Source organism: Archocentrus centrarchus, unplaced genomic scaffold (assembly GCF_007364275.1).
Source record: "Archocentrus centrarchus isolate MPI-CPG fArcCen1 unplaced genomic scaffold, fArcCen1 scaffold_86_ctg1, whole genome shotgun sequence".
Classification (NCBI taxonomy): Eukaryota; Metazoa; Chordata; class Actinopteri; order Cichliformes; family Cichlidae; genus Archocentrus; species Archocentrus centrarchus.
In genome coordinates this window covers 181,120-195,651 of record NW_022060296.1, presented here as the reverse complement: position 1 = coordinate 195,651, position 14,532 = coordinate 181,120, and the positions used below count along the sequence as shown (strand labels likewise).

At 48.6% G+C, this 14,532-nt stretch overlaps 1 pseudogene; it reads left to right on the top strand.

Annotated features, from left to right (window-relative positions):
- Positions 1-836: 836 nt before the first annotated feature.
- LOC115777921 (diacylglycerol kinase zeta-like) overlaps positions 837-14,532 on the top strand; it is a 55,278-nt pseudogene continuing 41,582 nt past the window's right edge.

The window sequence follows — 14,532 nt, the reverse complement described above, 5'->3', positions numbered from 1 at the left end:
GAAAGAAGTGTGAGGCAGTCATTCAGCAGGCCTGCTTGAGAACCTGCCTGAGAACCAGTGTACAGCATGGAGAGCAGTCTGAGGGGGATTAAAGCTGGTGGAGTGTGCTCAGTGACTCCTGCAGTCAGCTTTCCTGCTCTCTCTCCTGTGGTGATGGATGTGACCGCTGATCCACGGGAAGACTGCGGCTAATCTGACTTTTATTGATCCAGGCTGATGAACTACACGATTAAACCAATTAGCTAAGTCTGTGATATGTGAAGCATTTGTTGCTGATGCAGCCACATTAGAACGGAGAGCTGGAAGTGTGCTGCAGAGTGCTCAGACAGCAGGCAGTTATAGATAAACACATTAACATGCTGCACTAAATTAAAGGACTCACAGGGTTAAGATACTCTGTGGCAGTGCAGTTAGAGGGGTCATTAATATGGAAATGAAAGTCACCCCCCAGAATGAGTTTGTTCATTTAACAGATCAGGAGATCACTGCAGGGTTTGGGAGGTCAGCAAATAACAGCACAACAAACTGGATATTCCCACTGAAGCTTGAAGGATGCTAATTTGATGATATGAAGAGCATCACAGGGTATTCAAGAATTTATAGTTTGGTGGGCAAAGTTCCACAAGGGGGCAGCAGGCTGCTGTTTAAGTCTCAGAGACAGAAAATGTTGGACTTCAGAGAGGTGACAGAAGAATAAATGATTTATTAGATCTGCTATTAAAAAAGGCAGGAGGCTTCTGAGCCAAGCATTTAGCAACAGGTGGGAGTGGGAGTTCTTCCTTCCCAATCAGCACCAGATTTTCCCACTGTGCGTTATAATCACTGGAAACATCAAGATGGCCGACCTTGAGACTGGGAAACCAGGCATGTGGTGGAGTAACAGTGGCTGTGCAGGTCAGCTGGTCACATTGTATGATGGTAAGCTGTACCTGGAATGGAGCGTCAGGCTCGAAGTCTGACAGGGGTGAAGGGTCACTGTTTGTGGACAGAAGAATTGAACCCTGGTGGTTCAGATGGAGGCGATCCTGCTTAAAAAGTTCAGGGTGGTGGAGGATGATGGGAAGTCGTTCTTCCTGCAGCAGTAGCTGATTGGGCGGAGGCTATCATGAGAAATGTCAGGTTGATGGGTGGTGTCAGGGAGGCAGTGTTGTAGCCAACAGCATTACTGTGTTGTTAAAAAGGAAATCAGTGCAGGGCATTGCACCTGCACCTTAGTGCCACTTCCTCCAGAAAGACCTCAGCCCAGTCCTTCACACACAGAGGTCATCTGGCCCGCGGCTGCAGGCTGCTGCCACCAGGAAGTAATCCTGCTGCTCCTTCTTTCATGACCATGAACTTGGTGTGTGTGTGTGTGTGTGTGTGTGTGTGTGTGTGTGTGTGTGTGTGTGTGTGTGTGTCCATGAATATGTACATTTACCCATCGTTGGTAAACGGGCGATACGTGTCTCTCGTACTGTGAGCTGAGCCAGTGCACACTCAGCTCTCCTTTAAGTGTGTTGTGCCTGAAGCCTCTGACAGCAGACCCACAGTGTGTTCTTGTTGTTATCCCTGAGTGCGAGGCCTGAAGCGATGTGTGTGTAGTGGCTGTGGTGGTGACACACTGAAGCTGGTCACCTCCAGCATCGTGTTGTTACTCGCTGTCAGACATGTTGTGCGTATCACACACACAAAGCCATCATAGTTGCAGACACTTGGCTCAGCCTCTCCGGTGGTGCAGGACTGTCTCCCAGTGGCCACAGACTGCACTGAGGCTTCATATTTAGGTCATTCACAGAAGCTCTGAGCCTTTGAGGGATAATGTAACAACAAGCATGTCACTAATTGTTGATTCACTTTTTCTTTTCATGTTCTCTTTTTCTTCCTAGCAAAAGTCTGTCAGTCGGAGGAAGTGTGCTGCCTGTAAGATTGTTGCTCACACCATCTGCATAGAACAACTGGAGAAGGTAATAAGTCACCTGCACACAAAGACTCACAGCTGTGTGTTAGTCTCACAGCGTCCTGAAGAATGAGTGTAGTATCAGACAGAGGTCATCTGAAGTGGATCAGAGGTTGTCTTTAACTGTGCGTCCTGTCTGACCTGCAGTTTCCCGGCTCTAAAGCCATTGTTACGGACGCCTCGCTGCCCCTCAGTGACCCCAGCTTTAGAGTGAGACACACTGAACTCCTCCTGTCCTTCCTCTCTGTCCTCACTCCTCATCTCTGGTCCTCTCTCATCGTCTCTGGTCCTCTCTCATCGTCTCTGGTCCTCTCTCATCGTCTCTGGTCCTCTCTCATCGTCTCTGGTCCTCACTCCTCGTCTCTGGTCCTCTTTCATCGTCTCTGGTCCTCACTCATCGTCTCTGGTCCTCACTCCTCTTCTCTGGTCCTCTCTCCTCGTCTCTGTCCTCACACTGACAGCACTGCACAGCCTGATCGTGGGTGGTGTCTGAACCTTACCTCAGTCCATTCATAATGAAATCACTGCACAGCAGCATGGGGTCAGAGTTGATGTGATCATTGTTGATGGAGGTGGAACCTTGTCCTGGACAGACATGTTCTTCCATCTTTAAGACTTTTTGGTCTTTTCACCTTGTTTTCCTGTGGTGTGATGAATCGGGTTAAAGGCGTGGGTCCTTTTATCTGGAGCTGCTTTGAGACAGCGCTGCACAGTCAGGATGGAGAAAGCACACCGTGGTGCTGGCTGAACATGTTTAACCTGACAGCTGTGCTGTGCAGACCTGTTGACCTGACCCGATGCTGGGGGTGTGGCCGTTCTGTTCCTTCCTATCAGCGGTTCCTGTTGGGGAAATGATGACGCCCACTTTGCTCTGTAGGATTGGTGGGGCCCACCAGCCGACCCTGCTGGTTCCACAGGATCAGAGGTGGTCTGGGTGGCAGTCAGAGGCCCGGTTTTCATCTGTGTGTTTCCACCTCTGTAACCTCTGCTTCTCCTCTCCTCCAGATTAACTTCAGATGTAAACCATCATTCAGAGACTCGGGCTCCAGAAATATCCGAGAGGTGAGCTCTGGGGTCAGAGTTACAGCAATCAGACTGCATGTTGATGACATTTTGAGTGATATTTATACAAAGTTATGTCATTTCAGCCCATTGTGGTTCGCCATCACTGGGTGCATCGGAGACGGCAGGAAGGCAAATGTAAACAGTGCGGGAAGGTGGGTGAACATTCATTAGCATCAGCTCCTTAAAGGTGGAGACCTTTTCTCGAGCAGCACCTCCATAGAAAGCTTTGTCTGTGTTTGCAGGGCTTCCAGCAGAAGTTTGCCTTCCACAGTAAGGAGATTGTTGCCATCAGTTGCTCCTGGTGCAAACAGGCTGTAGGTATCAGAGTGATGTCATTTCCTTTCTGCAGAGCTCAATGAATGCACGTGTCATAACCGTTGTTTCTTTCCTTAGTACCACAACAAGGTTTCCTGCTTCATGCTGCAGCAGATTGAGGAGGCTTGCCAAATGGGTGCTCATGCTGCCCTCATAGTTCCGCCCACATGGATCATTCGAGTCAGACGCCATCAGGTAAGGTCGCCCTCACTCTGACCTGATAACGCCCTTTAGGATGTTCTGGAAGAAAACCCTAACCGGGACTCTGTCACTCCTGTAACCATCAGCTGGTTTCATGGTTGCTGTTATTGCTGGTAGTTTAAGGGGCGCCCGGACAGAATGAAGGGAGGTGTTTGTGGGTTCTCTGCAGTGATCTCCAGCATCTGCTTTTTCTCTGTCTCACAGTCGTCTATGAAGTCCAGCAAAAGAAAAAAAGGACATCCTTCAAGAGAAAAAGCAGCAAGAAAGGAGCCGAGGTGAGTCTGCGCCCCTGTTTCTGCACAGCCACTTTAACTCTGGCCTCTGGCCACACGACGCACACATGAAACAAGCAGCAAATCCTGTGTGGTGTTTGTGTGTCTCTGTCATCTGCCCGTGAGGATCAACAGTGCTGGGGACACACACTCGATACATTTCTTTTAGATAGAGAGCCTCTTTGAACAGCATGCTTCCTGTGATGTCTCAGGCACCTCCAGACATGGAGAGGAAAGCTGTTCCTCCCTCTGTGCACTTACTGTGGTACAGGGCTAAAACTCCAGAGATACACAGCATCTCTGCTTTTTCCTGCTCAGCTTTTAGTCTAGTTTCTTTTATTTCTAAGGTGTTGATGATTTCTGTCTCAGGGTGAGAGCTACCCTCACTGGCCACTTCATTAAGTACACTCGTTAACTGAACTTGAGAGCAGCAGCTCTGCTCTTACAAAGTGTTTCCAGTGTGTGTTCATCTCTAAAAGGTCAAATATGTTCATGATTGTGTACTGGACTGCATTTACACAGGTATACATGGGGCTGTGGTATATTACATACAGTACATGATGTATGAAAGGTTAAGCTGCACATGGGGGGGGGGGCCACACCAAAATATTTGTTAAATTTTCAGAACTGGTTAATATTCTTTGCTTTGTGTGTGATGTAACCTTATTTTGCTTCTGGTGAACACAGATGGTTTATAATGAAAACGTAGCTTCCTAGTTTGTGCCTTTGGAATCTGAGCCCATCGTTCTTTCTCCAACAGGAAGGGCGGCAGTGGAAGCCATTCATAATCCGACCCATCCCGTCACCACTTATGAAGCCACTGCTCGTATTTGTCAATCCCAAGAGTGGAGGAAACCAGGTATTCACACAAATACAGTCAGAGGATAAAACACTGCAGGCAGAGAGCTCCTGACTGAACCCAGGCCAGCTACACAGAGGACACTCCGGACAGCAGAACAGTTGAATACCTGCTCCATCCTTTCACTGCTCCACCCCTCACTGCTCCACCCCTCACTGCTCCATCCCCCTCACTGCTCCATCCCCTCACTGCTCCATCCCCTCACTGCTCCACCCCTCACTGCTCCATCCCTCACTGCTCCACCCCCTCACTGCTCCATCCTTTCACTGCTCCACCCCTCACTGCTCCATCCCCTCACTGCTCCATCCTTTCACTGCTCCTTCCCCTCACTGCTCCATCCCCTCACTGCTCCATCCCCTCACTGCTCCACCCCCTCACTGCTCCACCCCTCACTGCTCCATCCCTCACTGCTCCATCCCCCTCACTGCTCCATCCCCTCACTGCTCCATCCCTCACTGCTCCATCCCTCACTGCTCCATCCCCTCACTGCTCCACCCCTCACTGCTCCATCCTTTCACTGCTCCATCCCTCACTGCTCCATCCTTTCACTGCTCCACCCCTCACTGCTCCACCCCTCACTGCTCCATCCTTTCACTGCTCCATCCTTTCACTGCTCCACCCCTCACTGCTCCACCCCCTCACTGCTCCACCCTTTCACTGCTCCACCCTTTCACTGCTCCATCCCCTCACTGCTCCATCCCCTCACTGCTCCACCCCTCACTGCTCCATCCCCTCACTGCTCCATCCCCTCACTGCTCCATCCTTTCACCTCTCCATCCTTTCACTGCTCCATCCCCTCACTGCTCCATCCTTTCACTGCTCCATCCTTTACTGCTCCACCCCTCACTGCTCCATCCCCTCACTGCTCCATCCCCTCACTGCTCCATCCCTCACTGCTCCATCCCCTCACTGCTCCACCCCTCACTGCTCCATCCTTTCACTGCTCCATCCTTTCACTGCTCCACCCCTCACTGCTCCATCCTTTCACTGCTCCACCCTCACTGCTCCATCCCCTCACTGCTCCATCCCTCACTGCTCCATCCCTCACTGCTCCATCCTTTCACTGCTCCACCCCTCACTGCTCCACCCCTCACTGCTCCATCCTTTCACTGCTCCATCCTTTCACTGCTCCACCCCTCACTGCTCCACCCCTCACTGCTCCACCCTTTCACTGCTCCATCCCCTCACTGCTCCATCCCCTCACTGCTCCATCCCCTCACTGCTCCATCCTTTCACTGCTCCATCCTTTCACTGCTCCATCCCCTCACTGCTCCATCCTTTCACTGCTCCATCCTTTTACTGCTCCACCCCTCACTGCTCCATCCCCTCACTGCTCCATCCCCTCACTGCTCCACCCCCTCACTGCTCATGTTTAACAGCAGGGCACAGTGACAAGCTAAACTGGAGACTTGACAGGAACAGCAGCAGCTAACAGCATGTTTATGTTGTTGTTGTTTGTTTATTTGATCCACTTTGCAGTCTCCCAGCATTGTGTCTGTTTCTCTCTGGCTCATTAGGGCACTAAGATTCTGCAGTCCTTCATGTGGTATCTGAACCCCCGACAGGTGTTTGACCTGAGCCAGGGAGGACCAAAGGAGGGGTTAGTGTCTGTCTCTCTTTCTCTCCCTCACCCACACACACACACACAGATCTGCTGGTACTGCTAAATGAACCTTCAGCTGTTGTCTTGTAGGCTGGAGCTGTATCGTAAAGTCCATAACCTGAGGATCCTGGCGTGTGGAGGAGATGGCACTGTAAGTATGACACACACAGTGTTAGTATGTTCACAGATGCATCTCTTCTTATTAACCTTGATCTTTGTACTGTGTGTGCCATCTGCACAGACGAGTTCCATAAAATAAAGACAAAGACGTCACTTACACTTAACTGTGTATGACACACGTGATGTAACAGAAGGTTAGTCCCATGATATCATTTCTTCTTACTGAGCCACGGTGCTGAGACATCGTCAGCTGATCACACTAATCTAACATTGGGGGCGAGCCGCTCTGCTGTGGTATAGATGGCCTTTATTCTCTCTAACAGAGCAGCTGCTGAACTGGGACTCAGACAGTGAACAGGTTCCTCAGTGAATGCTGATGCAGCCGGCCTGAGAATGCCATCACTGGTTCCTCACTCTAATTACAGATTTTCACAGATACGAGAGAAGTACATTCAGTTATTGATCATTAGCTACGAGAGCAAAAGCTACAGTCTGTGTGGACTCGCAGCATCTGGGGAATCGTGGCTCTCTGGACCTCGTTGGCTTTGTCACGTACAGATTTGCTTCTGTTGTTTGTGAGCTTTGACAGAGCAGAGCTGTAATAGCATCACCTTTATGTTAGTACAGAGGCCTGTAAGGAAATAACTCAGTTATCTTTAATCTGCAGATTATTTGCAGCAGCAGGAGCCTGGTATCAAAATGTAGCTCAAACTGAGAACTGTCACATGATATCAGTCATTAGTGTCACATGTTGAGCAGTTTGGGGTGAATGTCTCCACAGAGACGTGAGGTTTCCTGTCGTGAATAATCAGAAAACAGATCAGAGGGTACCGGAGCTTGTTTCTGGAAGCACGATGGATCCCATGGTGTTCAAACTGAACTTTCTCGGTCCTCAGAGTCCAGTTTGACTTCATGTATCACTTACTTGATTCTCAGCACAGTAACTCAGGACATGAGACTGAGACTATGAACCTTTGTCCAAACCAGAGGGTGGAATATGTCTCAAAGTAAACAGGACTGTTTCTGTAATGTGCTGCTATGACAGAGCCCACTGCATTATCTCATCCTCTCGCCTCACTATTACAAGCTCTTATTTATTTATTTATTTATTTATTTATTTTTAGGGGTGGCTGTAGCTCAGTAGGTAGAGCAGGTCACCTACTGATCGGAAGGTCAGGGGTTCGATTCCTGGCTACTCCAGGCTACATGGCAATGTATCCTTGGGCAAGATACTTAACCCCAAGTTGCTCTCCGACCGTTCCGTCGGAGTATGAATGTGTGTGGATGTTATATAATTAAAAAAAGCACTTAGTTAACATGGAAGTGCTTGTATGAATGGGTGTGCATGGGTAAATGTAAAAAACGTGTTGTATAAGCGCTTTGAGTGCTCACACTGAGTAGAAAAGCGCTATATAAGAACTAGTCCATTATTTTGACAGGACATTGCTGATTGGAGTCTTGTGCTCTTATTTTGCAAACTCTCTCTGTGGTGAAGTTTCTTTTGTCAGTGACCGAAGCTTAAAGTACTTCTGGTCTCTGTGCCTGCCTGAGCGTGCTTTGGATGCAGCTGGCCCAGTTTCTGCAGAGTCCCTTCAGGCCGGCTTCACTAGTTACCGGTTCATTTACCTGAGTGAGCCTCTGATTGGCAGAGTAAATCCACGAGTGTCATCTGAACACTGCTTCAAATTAAGGATGGCGCTCAAGGAAATGTGAGCTTTTGTACAAAGGAGTTAAGATGTTCAGCGGCACTAATTAGCTTCCATTTGATTGCTGAGCTGCAGGCAACACAGAGCAGTTTCTCACCGCTGTCTGTATTAGTCTTTAACACACTGTCACGGCTCAGCAGGCAGGAGATGGACTCAAAACGCAGGACTCAGAGACAGGATGAACTTTCTTTGCTGAGAGTAAACAGGTTTACAGCACTGCACGGGGCCAGCAGCACACACTAGGAAAACTTACTGTACCTAGACACACAGCGAGCCACAAACAATATACACACAGCAGGGGGAAGGACACACAGGAAGCAAAACTAAACCCGAAGCACAAGAACCAAATACACTATCAAAATAAAACAGGAAGTGGCAAAGAGAGAGCAAGACTAAGACACATGTCCTTCACCTTTGTGTGTTCACACTGATTCAGTGATTTGATGTTAGCATGAATTAGTTATGGTGAATATTTTAACTGTAAACATGATTTCTAATGTGTGTGTGCTGCACACACATTAGAAAGACTCAGACTGTAACACGATAATCCGGTTCATGAGTAGTGAAGGATCACATTAACTGCTGCCGTGGAACAACAGAAGCCATCAGTCTTCAAAGGAGGAATTAAAACGCTGCCAGAGGAAAACAAATGAGGAGTGAAGAAGACAGATTCATCATGTGCTGCGCTGTACACGGTTCATCTGTGGGACCGTCCTCAGAAAGAGTTCAGGCAGAGTGAGAGGAGGCTGCACTGCTATACTGGGGACAATGTAACTGTGAGGAAACAGTGTAGCTATGAAAGCCTCCTGTGTGGGAGGGCTGGAGAGGTGCCTGGAGTCTCTAACCGTGTGTGTCTGTGTGTGTCTTGAACCAGGTGGGCTGGATCCTGTCGTGTCTTGACGAACTGGCATTAACCCCCCAGCCTCCTGTTGCCGTGCTACCACTTGGGACAGGAAATGACCTTGCTAGGACCCTTAACTGGGGAGGGGTGGGTACAAACACTACAAACACACCAGTACACTGAAATGAGGAAGAAGCTGCTGGAATCATCGTGTGTTGCTGTGATGCATTCAGAGGTTCACCTTTTATATATCAAAAAGCCACACATGTCTTAGTGAGCAGCACCAGATCAGCTTGGTGTTCATTCTAAACCAGACTCTGCTGGGTGGATGGTCACTGTGAGGGCCAGAGCATAGATACTGAGCCCCTGTGCCCTCTGGATGGTGCCATGCTGGAGGAAACATGATAGAAACACTACGTTAAAGGTGAACGTTGATTTGGAGATCCCTGTAACATGGAGCTCCAGGTTTGTCACGTATGTGTATGTGTTACCCCACCCTGAATGTATCCCAGGGCTACACGGACGAGCCCCTGTCTAAGATCCTGTCCCACGTCGAGGAGGGAGCTGTGGTCCAGCTGGACCGGTGGAATCTCCTGGTGGAACCGAACCACGGTGCAGGGGCTGAACCAGATGAGCAGCAAACTGATAAGGTCAGTACACACACACACACACACACACACACACACACACACACACACACACACACACACACACACACACACACAAGCAAAGGATCATCCATATACACATCATTATCATCTATGGACACAGGACACTTTTAAACCTGTGTTTGTGTGTGTGTGTGTGTGTGTGTGTGTGTGTGTGTGTGTGTGTGTGTGTGTGTGCTCTCAGCTTCCTCTAGATGTGTTCAACAATTACTTCAGCCTTGGATTTGATGCCCATGTGACTCTTGAATTTCACGAGTCCAGAGGTACACACCCCACCACAGTCACCGTCCTCCACCTGAAACAAAGACTGGAGCTCTTCCTGTGTGTGTGTGTGTGTGTGTGTGTGTGTGTGTGTGTGTGTGTGTGTGCTTTATTTCCTGTCTCTGTGTGTCTTCCTGTGTAGAGGCCAACCCGGAGAAGTTTAACAGTCGTTTCAGGAATAAGATGTTCTATGCTGGGGTGAGTCTCAGTTTAACAATGTTCATTTCTGGGTCTCTATGATTGGCACAAACAGTAAGGGGAGGGGTTGTGTATAGCTGAATACCACAACTGCTGAACAACAGTATCATAACAACTGCATCCAAAGTTGTGTTCAAGTGCAGATATTATTTGAAATGGGAATTCATGTTGGAAGTATTCTGGCAGTTTTGTTGATGTGTAAAGAGTTAGGGATGAAATGCCCTCTGGGTCTGTGTGCTGTGGGTCTCATGATGCCCTCCTGCATGTCTCACACAGACAGCATTCTCAGATTTCCTGATGGGAAGCTCCAAAGACCTGTCTAAGCACATCAGAGTGGTGGTGAGTAGCTGTCAATCACTGTCTCTCTGTCTGTCTGCCTCTGAGCAACTCAGAGCCTCAAGACTGTATTGAGATAGAGCACGGCCAATCAGGAGTCCTGACATTCATCCAGAGACACGAGAGAGAAGCGGAGAACGCGCAGCGTCATAGTCACAGGGTCACACACTTGTGTTTGTCAGAGAGAAACAGACTCACACTGAAAAGAGAGGGATTCCTGGATGTGGGAATCATCCTCCAGACGTGAGTGCTGACTGCAGCCGACCTGCTACAGGCCCAGACTGAGCACGCTCAGACATATGTAACCCCTCCCCTGAAGGTTTTTTTCCATTTTAATCTTAAAGGATGAGCGTGTTCCTCTAGAAGCCACCCCCCCCCAGCCTCTGTATCAATAAATGGTGTTTGTGCTGCAGGGCTCGTGTAAACCTGTGATGCTGAAATCAGAGCAGATTTTTCTGTTTCTCTGCTTGAACCTAAACAGGTCACAGAGGAAGGGTTACATAGGCTCACACAAACACTGATCTCAGTGAGGACAGCAGGGCTTGTTGGCACAGTCTCTCCTCTCAGGGCTTCTACTGTCTCTACTGTCTTCTACTGTCCTCTACTGTATTACTGCAGCTGGGCTGCATGTGCCCTGCCCACAGTGGAACATGTCTCCTTGCTTTGCTTACGTTGGTCACTTTGCTCAGTGCGCTGTAGAGGCAGATGAACTTTGAACTGTGAGGAGCTGCTTTGTGAGCCCAGCATCAGGACCAGCTGAGTGAGGCGGTTGTGTCTTTGATTTCTCCTGGTATTCCAAGACTTTGGCTCACTTTTCCAGGATAATTCCAGAAGGTAACTGATCCGTTTGTCTCCCTGTCTCCTCCTCCTCCAGTGTGATGGGACAGATTTAACATCAAAGGTTCAGGACTTGAAGCTACAGTGTCTGGTCTTCCTCAACATCCCCCGGTGAGTCCGAGTACTCTTAAACTGATCCTGGTACAGTTCCCACCTCTGTGGGAGCATAAAGAGGCAGACAGGCTGCCTGGAGACAGAGCAGCTGTAAATACCACAAATGCGTGTGTCTGAGCGACAATGCAGCATCTTGAACCTGTGTGTGTGTGTGTGTGTGTGTGTGTGTGTTGTGTTCTCAGGTATTGTGCAGGCACTACACCCTGGGGAAACCCCAGTGAGCATCATGACTTTGAACCTCAGCGCCATGACGATGGATACATCGAAGTTATCGGATTCACGATGACATCACTGGTATGGATTTCTGTGTGTCCTGGTAACCATGGTTACAGAGGAGGATGAGCAGCTTCCTCCTGAAAGCCTCCTCTTCTTCTGTCCTTTGTTTTGGTTTAGAACATGTTTCTATTTGGATGATATTCTCAAAAAAATCATACGACACACGTAGCGTGACCGCCCACTTTATTAGGTACACTTTGGTAGTACTGCATAAGGCAAGGTGCTGGAAACATTCCTCAGAGATCTCCTGTTCCAGCACATCCCAGAGGTGCTCTCTGGGTTGAGATCTGCTGACTGGAGGCTGTTTGAGTGCAGCTCACTGACACCATCAGGATGGGTACACTGTAGTCATGGAAGGACGTGATCAGCAGCAGCCTGAGCTGTTTATACAAGGCAGGGTACAGACATGCGTCTGTGCTGCTGACAGCAAATTCTTCCATCAGCATCTGGAAGTTGTTTTCCAGTCCTCTATTGTCCAACAGCCCTGCAAACTTTGGCCTCAGGTTCCTGTTGGTAGCTGACAGGACTGGCAGCCGGTGTGCTCTTCTGCTGCTGCAGCCCATCTGCTTCAAGGCTCAGTGTGTTCAGAGATGCTCTTCTGCATACCTTGGTTTTAACTAGTGGTTATTTACTGTTGCCTGCTTATCAGCTCAGAGCAGTCTAGTTCACTTGGACCATTCTGTGCAATCCTAGAGATGGTTTCTGGAAAATCCCAGTACATCAACACTTTCTGGAAGACCGGCCCGTCTGGCACCAACAACTGTGCCACGTTCAAAGGCCCGTTCTGATGCTGAGTTTGGACTGGTCCTCATGACCATGTCTGCATCCCTGGATACACTCAGCTGCTGCCACCAGATGGCCTGATTGGATATTTGCATTAATAAGCAGTTACAGTGTGTGAGTGTGTGTTTTCACATATTGTGATCAGTATTTCCTGTCCCCCCCAGTCCCCCCTGCAGTTACTGGTGCAGCTCCAGTCATAGAATCACCAGTTTACAATCAGCCATTAACCAGTCTGTGCGTGTGGGGGGTTGCAGATACGAATGCACAGAGATGGTCCCAGCCAGGCTGAAGGCTCAAATGTGACAGGTCTACAGAAATGTTGCTTTTTGTGCTTGTGTGTTCTGATAGCTTAGAAGCAAAGATATATTATTACAAATCAAGCAGAGTGCTTTGGTTCTCAGACGGTCCATTCAGACCAGAACCTCCCACCATAAGAACAGTTTCTTCCCCTCTGCTGTTGGACTCATGAACAATAACCCTAAGACTGTTACCACCACCCTCCACAAACGCTGATGACCCTATGTCTATGCACCTGTCTGATTGCACTGATGTACATATTACTGGACTAGAGTTTACATTCTTTTATCTTTTAATTATTCTCTGCACTGTATATTTTGTAATATTGTGTTATAGTTATAGTTCTAATATCTCTGTATATTTGTAATCTGTATATTTGTAACATTGTCTTTATAGTTTTATAATTATTTGTTTTTTTTTATGTAAGCACAAAGTACCGCAGCAATTTCCTAATGCTGTGAACCTGTTCATCCATATGGCAATAAAACCTGATTCTGAGACACATGCTGAGCTCTGACTCCAGCTTCAGCTGGACCCAGTGATCAAAAACCTCCATCATCAGGTTATAGACAGTAATCATCCAGCTGTAAAGGGAGGGCCTTTAAGGTGTCAGTGCAGTCTGCTGAGTGACCTGTGTGTGTGTGTGTGTGTGTAGGCTACTCTTCAGGTTGGAGGTCATGGTGAGAGGCTGAACCAGTGCAGAGAAGTCACCCTCACCACTACCAAACCTCTGCCAGTGCAGGTGAGCAGCGTCTGTTTAACGTTTTTGCTCTCAGGTGAAACCTCTGCACGCTGCTTCCTGTTCACACAGCTCCTCCCATCATTCCCACTGAGTAGCTCTCAGCCTCCTGCTGATGGTAACTAATACCAGCAGTTTAGGCATTGATGTGTGAATTCCCTTTGATGGTCACTGATCTGTTTTGGGTCACTTTCTCTCTCAGGTGGATGGTGAACCCTGCAGACTTGCTCCGTCAGTCATCCGTATCAGCCTGAGAAACCAGGCCAACATGGTTCAGAAAACCAAGCGACGAACCTCGATACCACACCTCAATGAGTAAGTGAGAGCCAGCCACACGCTCGGTCAGCTCGCATCAGCTGAAGTAGCCGCCTGTGGGCATGGCAAGTTATGTCACTGAACACGCCTCATAATTCATTTTGAGCCTGTTTGTGTGTCAGTCAGCAGCCGGTCCCAGAGAGGCTGAGGATCCGAGTGAGCCGGATCAGTATGAGCGACTACGAGGCTCTGCACTACGACAAGGACAAACTACGGCAAGCATGTAAGAGCGGCCGGCCGCACCAGCACCTGTGTGTCCACTTAATAACATGGCCAACACGCCAAGCACGTGCAACACTCACACCAGCCTTCATCCATTTCACTGCACATTTCTGTATTTAGATGGGCTCTAGGCTCCTAGCAGTTTCACAGAGGACTTGCCAGTAATTTCCCCCAGCATGGAAAAATAACACGGAGGAGGAATAAAAGCTTTTAACAGACCCCACAGAGACACACAGCTGTGGTCAGAGGTTGCTGTCACTCATCAAGAGCATGTCAGTGATTTGAACTTCTGTGTCAGGAAACCAGTTTAAATGAACTCAAACAGTTCTGCCAGAAGTGTCTGCACCAGGTGCAACCTGCTGAGGGACCTTTAGCCAAATATTAGTGGGTGTGTATGTACATATTTGATCCTTTATGTACATATTTGATCCTTTATGTACATATTTGATCCTGGATGTGGGAATCATCCTCCAGAGGTGGGTGCTGACTGCAGCCGACCTGCTACAGGCCCTGGAAGAAGAAATCCTTAAAAGCTCAAACCTTCTGACCATAACTGTATATAAAATGT